Source organism: Carassius auratus, chromosome 35 (genome assembly GCF_003368295.1).
Source record: "Carassius auratus strain Wakin chromosome 35, ASM336829v1, whole genome shotgun sequence".
NCBI lineage: Eukaryota > Metazoa > Chordata > Actinopteri > Cypriniformes > Cyprinidae > Carassius > Carassius auratus.
In genome coordinates this window covers 19,293,967-19,304,201 of record NC_039277.1, presented here as the reverse complement: position 1 = coordinate 19,304,201, position 10,235 = coordinate 19,293,967, and the positions used below count along the sequence as shown (strand labels likewise).

General features: G+C 41.5%; 1 protein-coding gene across 3 annotated transcripts in view; it reads right to left on the bottom strand.

Moving 5' to 3' along the window:
- Window positions 1-3,104, bottom strand: part of kcnj6 (potassium inwardly rectifying channel subfamily J member 6) — a 22,446-nt gene extending 19,342 nt beyond the window's left edge. For 2 of the 3 annotated variants that reach the window (XR_003277428.1, XM_026220561.1), the window contains exon 1: window positions 2,844-3,088. The gene's annotated coding sequence lies outside the window, so the exon portion shown is untranslated. Of the gene's footprint in view, window positions 1-2,843 lie in introns of all 3 variants that reach the window. The other variant, XM_026220562.1, reaches the window with a different exon arrangement.
- Window positions 3,105-10,235: the final 7,131 nt, after the last annotated feature.

Genomic DNA, 10,235 nt, shown 5'->3' with positions numbered 1-10,235 from the left:
TGTGTGAGAGAGAGAGAGAGAGAGAGAGAGAGAGAGTGTGTGTGTGTGTGTGTGAGAGAGAGAGAGAGTGTGTGTGTGTGTGTGAGAGAGAGAGAGAGAGAGTGTGTGTGTGTGTGTGTGAGAGAGAGAGAGAGTGTGTGTGTGTGTGTGTGAGAGAGAGAGAGAGTGTGTGTGTGTGTGTGAGAGAGAGAGAGAGAGAGTGTGTGTGTGTGTGTGTGTGTGTGAGAGAGAGAGAGAGAGAGAGAGAGAGAGAGTGTGTGTGTGTGTGTGTGTGTGAGAGAGAGAGAGAGAGAGTGTGTGTGTGTGTGTGTGTGTGTGTGTGTGTGAGAGAGAGAGAGAGTGTGTGTGTGTGTGTGAGAGAGAGAGAGAGAGAGTGTGTGTGTGTGTGTGTGTGTGTGAGAGAGAGAGAGAGAGAGAGAGAGAGAGAGAGTGTGTGTGTGTGTGTGTGTGTGAGAGAGAGAGAGAGAGAGTGTGTGTGTGTGTGTGTGTGTGTGTGTGTGTGTGAGAGAGAGAGAGAGAGAGAGAGAGAGAGAGAGTGTGTGTGTGTGTGTGTGTGTGAGAGAGAGAATGTTTTATGTCAGTGTTTGTCTAATTAGTGTTAATTAGTGTTAGTTAGGTCATAAACACCTAGAGAAGTCTAATGTAATGTTTACATTTAAAAACACAAAACTGACCAGCATCATCAGATTTCATTATGATAATAACTTCAGACTTCTGCTGTCATCAGTATTGAGGAATGTAGAGTTAAACTGATTTACTCTGGACTGAAGTCACGCACAACATGTTTTTCAAACATGAAAGTAAAAAGGTCACATTCACTGTGATTTGCTGAGATCAGAAACATTCCGTGTTCAGAAGAGTTTGGTGGAGGAGGAAACATGAGCCATCGTCGCCATGGCAACACACGGCTGATTCGTCAGCCGCTCACAATGGCAGATGCACGATGTGCCAAGTGAAGTGGCAGCGTTCTGCAGCGTTCTGCCTTCTAGAACCGTCGGGAACACTAAACTAGAGCCTCGTTGAGGGAACCTAACATCTGCACAGACTCTCTGACGCTCCACAGACGCTTGTGTAGATGAGCACGCATGTTCAGAACACACAGAGTACATGGATCACATGCAGTCTATGATCATAACCAGCAGAAGATATGGGAGAACTGCATCTCTATCAGACATTCATTTAATCAGGAGCTCACGCATGTCATTAAACAGTGAGGGACCTCTGGCTCGCTGCCTAAATCTGATGAAGACATGGAACGAGCCGCTGATCTCTCACTCCGGTGCTCTCCATCACTCTTCTGGTTTGGGGATGCTCCTCTCAAAAAGACCCAAACTAATCATCTCAGATCATAAAGATGTGCTAAAAATAATCTCTATCTGTCAGTTTGACTGAGCCAGCTCTAGACTCTCCCTCAGAACAACTTTACACTTGGTATTTTAACAAGAATATCTACGGGAAAGCTGTTTAGTTACTTCCTGTTGTCATTTTTCCTTTGTATTTTGCTGTAACTATATGAAAAATGACAACATACTGTGCATTTGTGGATTATTTCATAATAAATCCCTTTTATAGTTCACTGAATACACTGGAATCTCTGGTTTCCATCATTTTGGCACATTACCAATATTACAAACCAAAAAAAAAAAAAACATAATAATAATAATAATAATTTTCTTGCTTAAGTTTTATTTTTCAGAATTTGTTATTATTATTATTTGTATTTTAAATAAGAGAAAATATCTCCCAATGGGACTAGAAACAATCTTGTTTTTTCTTTGGATTAAGATTATTTTTCTTTCCCCACTAACAGATATTTTTCTCTTTTTACGACACACACACTATTTCTGCGATCTATATTTAGAGACAGTCCAGTAAACACTACTCATAGTGATCAGAAGAGAAAGAAAATGACTTATTAAAGGATCCGTGTAAAAACTAACATGAAAAATCACTCAATTTTCCAGTTCATTAATATTTCTAATTAAGACGATATGTTACATAATACAGAAAATATGTGATGATGAACACATCAGTAATATGCCACGGAAACAATCAAGATCAGTGTTAATTCATGGCTTAAACTCCCGAAGCTGAATGCTTGACGAAATATAAAGGTTTACATCATCTACTGTATGCCTTCGCTCCGGATCATCAGACACAGGGATCTGAAACTGAAGTGTGTGACTCTCACAGGATGAGATGAAACCCTCAGTGCATCCAAACTTACATCTGTTACACAACACTGGCACAATCACAGCCTGAGACCAGAACTGAGCCTTCTAGAACCCCAGCATCAGCATCTTCTGAGGAAGACCTCAACCCGAGAGAGATGGAGAGATGGAGAGAAAGATGGAGAGAGGGAGATGGAGAGAGAGAGAGAGATGGTGAGAGGGAGAGAAAGATGGAGAGAGGGAGATGGAGAGAGAGAGAGAGGGAGATGGAGATGGAGATGGAGAGAGAGTGAGAGGGGGAGCGCGCGCGCGCACCTGGAGCTCGACGGGATTCTGAAGGTTTCAGGCGCGCGTCTGAGCGCGCGGTCGGCGGGTCTCCATGGAGACGGAGCGGGATTCGGGAGACAGCAGAACACACTCAGAGATGAACATTAAAGATGAGCAAGATTTCAGTGTTTCCATCAGATTCACACACATATGTCGGGTAGAGAAAAGCCACGATCTTCATCCCTGTTGCTCCTCCGCGAGGAAGACGATGGTGATGATGAGGAGGAGGAGGATTCTTAGACTAACGAACGCTCGTCTTATGTAAGCCATCATTCAGTTACAATGCTCCTCAGAAACACGGAGAAAGTGTGATTACAGTGATGAAGGAGTAAACACGACACGTACCAGACAGCGCGTTCATTCAGTCACTCGCTCTTCATCCTCTCTATCAGTCTTCAGTGATGAAGAAGAAGAAGATGAGCCCGCAGCTCACGGAGAGAAACCCGGAGAGCCATCATCTTCATCATCCTCCCATCCTGACATGATCTCTAATGAAGCAGAGAGAGAGGGATGGAGGGAGGAGGGAGGGAGAGAGAGAGAGAGAGAGAGAGGAAGGAGGGGCGTGAGACTCGACTGGCGTCACAGGTTCGAGTCTTTTATGCAGCTCGCTGTTTATTTAGCTTTATTAAATTATGCTATTTAAAAAAAACATATTATTCAATTTATTATTCAAAAGCCTTAATTAATAAAATCGATTTCAAATAATCCATGCAGAAAGGTAATAAAAATGCATATTTGGTCACAGTTACTTAGAAAAAACGAGATCTAAACTGAATCCAGTTCGAATTGCGTTTTCACACCATTGAAAGCTCTGCTTCGGAACATGAAGCGGATCGTTAAAGAACGCGACAATCGCGCTCCCGATCCGAATTAAAATAATCAGGAATCTGCAATGTGGACAGTACTTGACTACATCTCATGAAAACTGTCTGGAAAAGACTAAAACACCCCACTAATTTACATATTACATATTAGTAGTTTTTTTTATATATATTTTTATTTCAGTTCACATTACACATTTCTAATAATCCTAACCATTTGTCAAATCTGCCAACACTGGTCTGTTCTATTATTTATTTATTTATTTTTGGATTGTATTGTGTTGTGTTGTGTTCACACACAACAGATCAACTAATGCACTTATACAAGCTGGTGAATAACGATCGGCTGACACAGAAAGATGATTAGATCATCAGCCGTTCTGATCAGCGTGTTTTGAGATGAGGATGTTAGTGTTCCCAACGGAAGTCAGAAGCACCCTGGAGCGGAAGCAGCAGCTGCGCAGGTCCCTCTGTGGGACACACTCCACTGTGAAGTCCCTTCGGTCCGAGAGCGACGCAGTGACAGGAACAGCTGCTCCGACGGCCCTTCACACTAACAGACTGACACACACACACACACACACACACACACACACAAACTCTCTCTCTCTTTCTCTCTCTCTCACACACACACACACACACGTTTGTTTTTGTGAAAAGTGTGTTCATCCCATAGGTGTAATGGTTTTCATAATGGAGCATCTAAAATCGTCAACCTGTTGTCTTGACACACTTCCCACATCTTTTTTTCAAAAGTGTGCTTAACTGCTTAGAAGCAGATCTTTTAGAAGTGGTGAACGCCTCACTTCTTTCTGGGACATTTCCAAACTCCTTAAAAACTGCAGTTGTTAAGCCCCTCCTGGAAAAGAGCAATCTTGATAACACCATTTTGAGCAATTTTAGACCAATATCTAATCTTCCTTTTATAGGCAATTATAGAATTATAGAAAAGGTAGTTTTTAATCAGCTGAACAAATACTTAAACTCAAATGGATACCTGGACAATTTTCAATCTGGTTTCCGACCACATCACAGCACAGAGACAGCACTCATTAAGATAATAAATGATATTCGCTTAAATTGTGACTCTGGCAAAATATCGGTGCTGGTATTGCTAGATCTCAGTGCTGCGTTTGACACTGTCGATCATAACATACTACTAGAGAGACTGGAAAACTGGGTCGGGCTTTCTGGGATGGTACTCAAATGGTTCAGGTCATACTTAGAAGGGAGAGGCTATTATGTGAGTCTAGGAGAGCATAAGTCTAAGTGGACGTCCATGACATGCGGAGTCCCACAAGGGTCAATTCTTGCACCGCTCTTGTTTAGCCTGTATATGCTTCCACTGAGTCAAATAATGAGAAATAACCAAATTGCCTATCACAGCTATGCTGATGATACCCAGATTTACCTAGCCTTATCTCCAAATGACTACAGCCCCATTGACTCCCTCTGCCAATGCATTGATGAAGTTAATAGTTGGATGTGCTAGAACTTTCTTCAGTTAAACAAGGAAAAAACTGAAGTCATTGCATTTGGAAACAAAGATTAAGTGTTCAAGGTGAATGCATAGCTTGACTCTAGGGGTCAAACAACTAAAGATCAAGTCAGGAATCTTGGTGTGATTCTGAAGACAGACCTAGTTTCAGTAGTCATGTCAAAGCAGTAACTAAATCAGCATACTATCATTTAAAAAACATTGCAAGAATTAGATGTTTTGTTTCCAGTCAAGACTTGGAGAAACTAGTTCATGCCTTTATCACCAGCAGGGTGGACTATAGTAATGGGCTCCTCACCGGCCTTCCCAAAAAGACCATTAGACAGCTGCAGCTCATCCAGAACCAGAAGATCTGAGCATATCACACCAGTCCTCAGGTCCTTACACTGGCTTCCAGTTACATTTAGGATTGATTTTAAAATACTTTTACTCGTATATAAGTCACTAAATGACCTAGGACCGAAATATATTGCAGATATGCTCACTGAATATAAACAGAGCACTCAGATAATTAGGATCGAGTCAGTTAGAAATACCAAGGGTTCACACAAAACAAGGGGAGTCCTCCTTTAGTTTCTATGCTGCCCGCAGCTGGAATCAGCTTCCAGAAGAGATCAGATGTGCTAAAACACTAGTCACATTTAAACCTAGACTCAAAACTCATCTGTTTAGCTGTGCATTTATTGAATGAGCACTGAGCTATGTCTGAACTGATTGCACTATATTTTCACTGTTTTTTTATTTATTTTATTTTATGTAAAATCATTTTCTGTTTTAAATTCATTTTAAATGAGTAATAATTTAAAAAGTTTTTAAATTGCTTGTTTTATTCTTGTTATTATTTTTCTTCATTATTATTGTAATTTCTTTTATGTAAAGCACTTTGAATTACCATTGTGTACGAAATGTGCTATATACATAAACTTGCCTTGCCTTGCCTTTATACTGTACAAACTGTATATTCTATGGCTCTACACCAACCCTACACCTAACCCTAACCCTCACAGGAAACTTTGTGCATTTTTACTTTCTCAAAAAAACTCATTCTGTATGATTTATAAGTGTTTTGAAAAATGGGGACATGGGTTATGTCCTCATAAGTCACCCTCTCCTTGTAATACCTGTGTCATACCCATGTCATTATACAGAGTTGTGCCCAGATATGATACACACACACACACACACACACACACACACACACACACACACACACACTCTTTCTCACTCTCACACACACACACACACACACACACTCTTTCTCACTCTCACACACACACACACACAGGCAGATGAAATGCAGTGAGCAGCAGACAGCATATGGCCTCTGCTGTGACACGCTGTGGGAAGTGTGTTTGAGTGTATCAGAGCAGATCAAAGGCCACACACACACACACACACACACACACAGTGTTAAAGCAGCTGTAAGTGTTGTGTGTGATTATCACACTGATGAACATGACCCTGCAGACCTCACTGCATATTCAGCACTGATTAACTTCATTCAGTGGATTTACTGTCATCATCTTCAGTGAAGCATCACTGTGTTTTCAGAACGGATGATCTCAGTGTGGGAACATTATGAATCTTTGGCTTCCACACCTTCATTATTTAGTCATTTTGATTGATCTGTCATTAAAATCTGCATTTCTGGAAGCTATAAAATATGTTAAAGCAGACTGAGAGTCATTAACAACACTGAACACTGGAGGCTTCAGCTGAAAACCTCCGAAATCTCTGAAAGGTTTTGAATTTTCTTGCCAGTTTGAAGTTTAAACAGCAAATACAGTTGCAGAAGACTGTCAAAACTACATTATCACACGACTACTAACCAATTAAACAATTACCTGTACGTCAAATATTTTATAAGAGTTTAATTGACTTTATTGTATGGATAGAGAATTGGAATGATGGAACCGCAGGCGGTGAGTAAAACTGCTTAAAATATCTCTGCCTCCTTGTTAGTGCGTCTGCCTCCCATGCTGAGACCCGGGTTCGAGCCCCGCTCGGAGCGAGTCGTTGCTGATGCTGCTCTCGTTCAGTTTCAGCCTCTGGATCTGATTCTGGATCATAAATAAACGGCTGAATCTGACTGTTAGCCATGGTTTGTTTTGGATGTTTTTTTCCTCACGGTAATGTCACAGCTTCCAAACGCTCTCAAAGCAAAAGCCTACTGGCGCTCGTGATTCTTTAGCTCCGCCCACACGTCACGCCTCCAGTCGGTCGTGTTTTTCCGAAAAGCACAAGATGGCCGCCAGCTTAGAGCCAAAGCACAAGATGGCCGACTCAACGCCTGAGTCTCCAGACAAGGTGCTACCAACTCGCCATCATGGAGGGTGGAGGAGGAGGAGACAGGCGTCTACCGTTCCTCAAAGCCCGGAGGACGTTCCCGAGCGGGTCGCTGCCGTCCAGGAGGACATTCCCGAGCGGGTCGCTGCCGTGCCCGATACTGTTCCGGAGGCCGAGGCGGTGACTGATGCTGTTCCGGAGGTCGAGGTGGTGCCCAATGCCGAGGCAGTGTTCGAGGCTGTTCTGGAGGCCGAGGTGGTGCCCGAGGCCGTTCGGGAGTCAAGTCAGATTCCTGTTGACCTTCCCAAGTCAAGTCAGGTGCCCATTGACTTTCCAGAGTTGAGTCAGTTCCCGGTTGACCCTCTAGAGTCGAGTCAGGTGTTCATGGACCCTCCAGAGTCAGGGCTAGTTCCTGTTGACCATCCAGAGTCGAGTCATGTTCCAGTTGTTCCTCCTGAATCAAGTCAGGTGCCCGTTGACTTTCCAGAGTTGAGTCAGATGGTATTGGACCCTCCAGAGTTTATTAAACATACCTTTGCAATTGGATCCTACCCTCTCCTTGTATTTTTCTTAAAACCCAACCGTCACAAAAGCATATTAGTATGTTATGTGTAAGCCAGGTTAAAGAGATGGGTCTTTAATCTAGATTTAAACTGCAAGAGTGTGTCTGCCTCCCGAACAATGTTAGGTAGGTTATTCCAGAGTTTAGGCACCAAATAGGAAAAGGATCTGCCGCCCGCAGTTGATTTTGATATTCACCCAATAAAGCATTACAATAATCTAACCTTGAGGTCATAAATGCATGGATTAACATTTCTGCATTTGTCATTTCTGCATAGGCCGTAATTTAGATAAATTTTTGAGATGGAAAAATGCAGTTTTACAAATGCTAGAAACATGGCTTTCTAAGGAAAGATTGCGATCAAATAGCACACCTAGGTTCCTAACTGATGACTGATGAGTTTTTAGGTGTTTGAAGTGTGAAAAACATGAAAAAACACTTTTTCACACCACTGTATTTATTTATATACAGGTGAAGCTGAGCACATGACTCGTCTGCTGTGTTAAAACACCACTTAATAAGATGCCTTGAGAATTAATTTCTATTTTTCATAAAAACAAAGGAGAAGATCCTCCTTCTGCTGCTTCACACGCCTGAACGACAGCGGACAAGACCAGACCCGCTCTCTCTCTCTCTCACACACACACACACACCATGACCTGATAGATTTCCACTGCCCTTCTGCCATCACACACACACACACACACACACTCTGGTTGAGTGAGCCATAGACATATAAATACCTAGACGCGTCATTGGCCGCTCGACCACACGTCAACGTCGCCGCCATATTGGAGCGGGCAACTCTAACATCAGGACAGAAGAAAACCTACCTGACTCATCGACAGATTGGACACCTACAAACCGTCACACGATAATAAAAACAGATCTCGGGGTGTTATCTTTCACAGGTACGACTCAGCTGTTCTTTCTAGATGTTATTTTTTTTTTTGTCAGATGGTGCGTTAAGTCCTCCTGGGAAGTTCGTACGTACGAGGTGGGAAGTCGTGGTTATCACTTTGGTCGGAGCAAGATGGCGGAGTACTTTCTCTTAATTAAAAACACAAAAATCCAGCAATGTTCTTAAATTTTTATTGTAGAAAATGAAGAACAAATAAATGTGTATTAGTTTTTTAATGTTTTAAATTATTTTATGAAGCCGCTGCCAACTTTATTGTTACAATTTGCAGTGTTATATTATTTATAATGCCATCATATTATGCGTCGTCGATTGACTTACTGCGCTGTAAATAGAAAAGCCTGACAATATCACAGCTAAATACCTTTAAGTATTGTATATTCCGCCATGTTAATCACTGACACGCCCCCAACTCGTACGGGCTTAAAGAAAATCCCGAGCTCCCCACTGGTATTTACGATATTGTGGTGGCGTTCATGTGCATTCAACTCTTAAATACGATCTACACGACATGACTTGAACGCACCAAAGTTATTAATAATAGATAACGATATCGCTAATGTATAGCAGTGAAGGCTAAGTTTATCATCACTTGATTATAAGGATTTCATTGCTTTTCATAAAACTGTGAACTTATTCTATGTTTTCTTTTTTCTTCCCTTTCAGTCATTTGCAAACAGGACAAGGACAGTCTTAAGGAAAGCTGAGGAAAGCTGTTCTCAGAGACGAGACTATTCCTCCACAGACTAGTGTTGTGTTTGTACTAAACCCAGAGCAGCCCTGAATGAATCGACAGAATGACCAGCTCATATTCTAATACTATAGACTGCATTTAAAAAGCTTTGCACAGGCTGTTTAATGCTGATAATGTACTGCGTGTGTCTTTACACATAAACTACATGATGTTAATAGCCTAGAAATGAAAAACACAGGAACTCACAGTGAATCCAGCTGCAATATCATGATAAACTCGTTGTGATGTTGTTATAATGATCATTAATTTTGATTAATCTAAAGTTTTTTGAGGGAACCATCTCATATTCTGGTCTGTGATAAACATAACTATACTTTGAGATTTTGTTGTGCAAGGTAAACCTCACACACTCACACCCAAACATTCAAATGTGTTAACATAACACATAACACATATTAGCCGAGTATTCAGGCAGAATTATTCTTTATCTGTTATTCATTTCTGAAGCCATTATCCGTGCCATTCGGAATAAGGTTTTCCGCTTCAGGCACACCCCATTTACATACCCAGCTGGCATTTAACGTTGAAATAACGTCAGGTACCATGGTTGAATCAATGTTTAATTACCTTTCAATTTTGCAAATTGGATCAACGTTGAAACCCCGACGTGGATTCACCGTTGAAATCGCGACGCTGTTTCACCGTCTTACCTGCATTACAGGTGAATTAGGGTCGTTCTGCAGACCTGGGATGAACGCTGAAGGTGTTGATTTTGAAAAGTTAATCAACGTTGATAACACAACATAAATGCATATTTTTTGCAGCACTTACAAGACAAACCCTTGTACCTTTAGGACTGAAACCAGTGGATCTTTTATTTTGGTGGAAAACTACAGTTTCTGTCAAAAACATGTTTTAGTAATGTGTCTCATTACAAGAGATGCGTACATTTGTGCA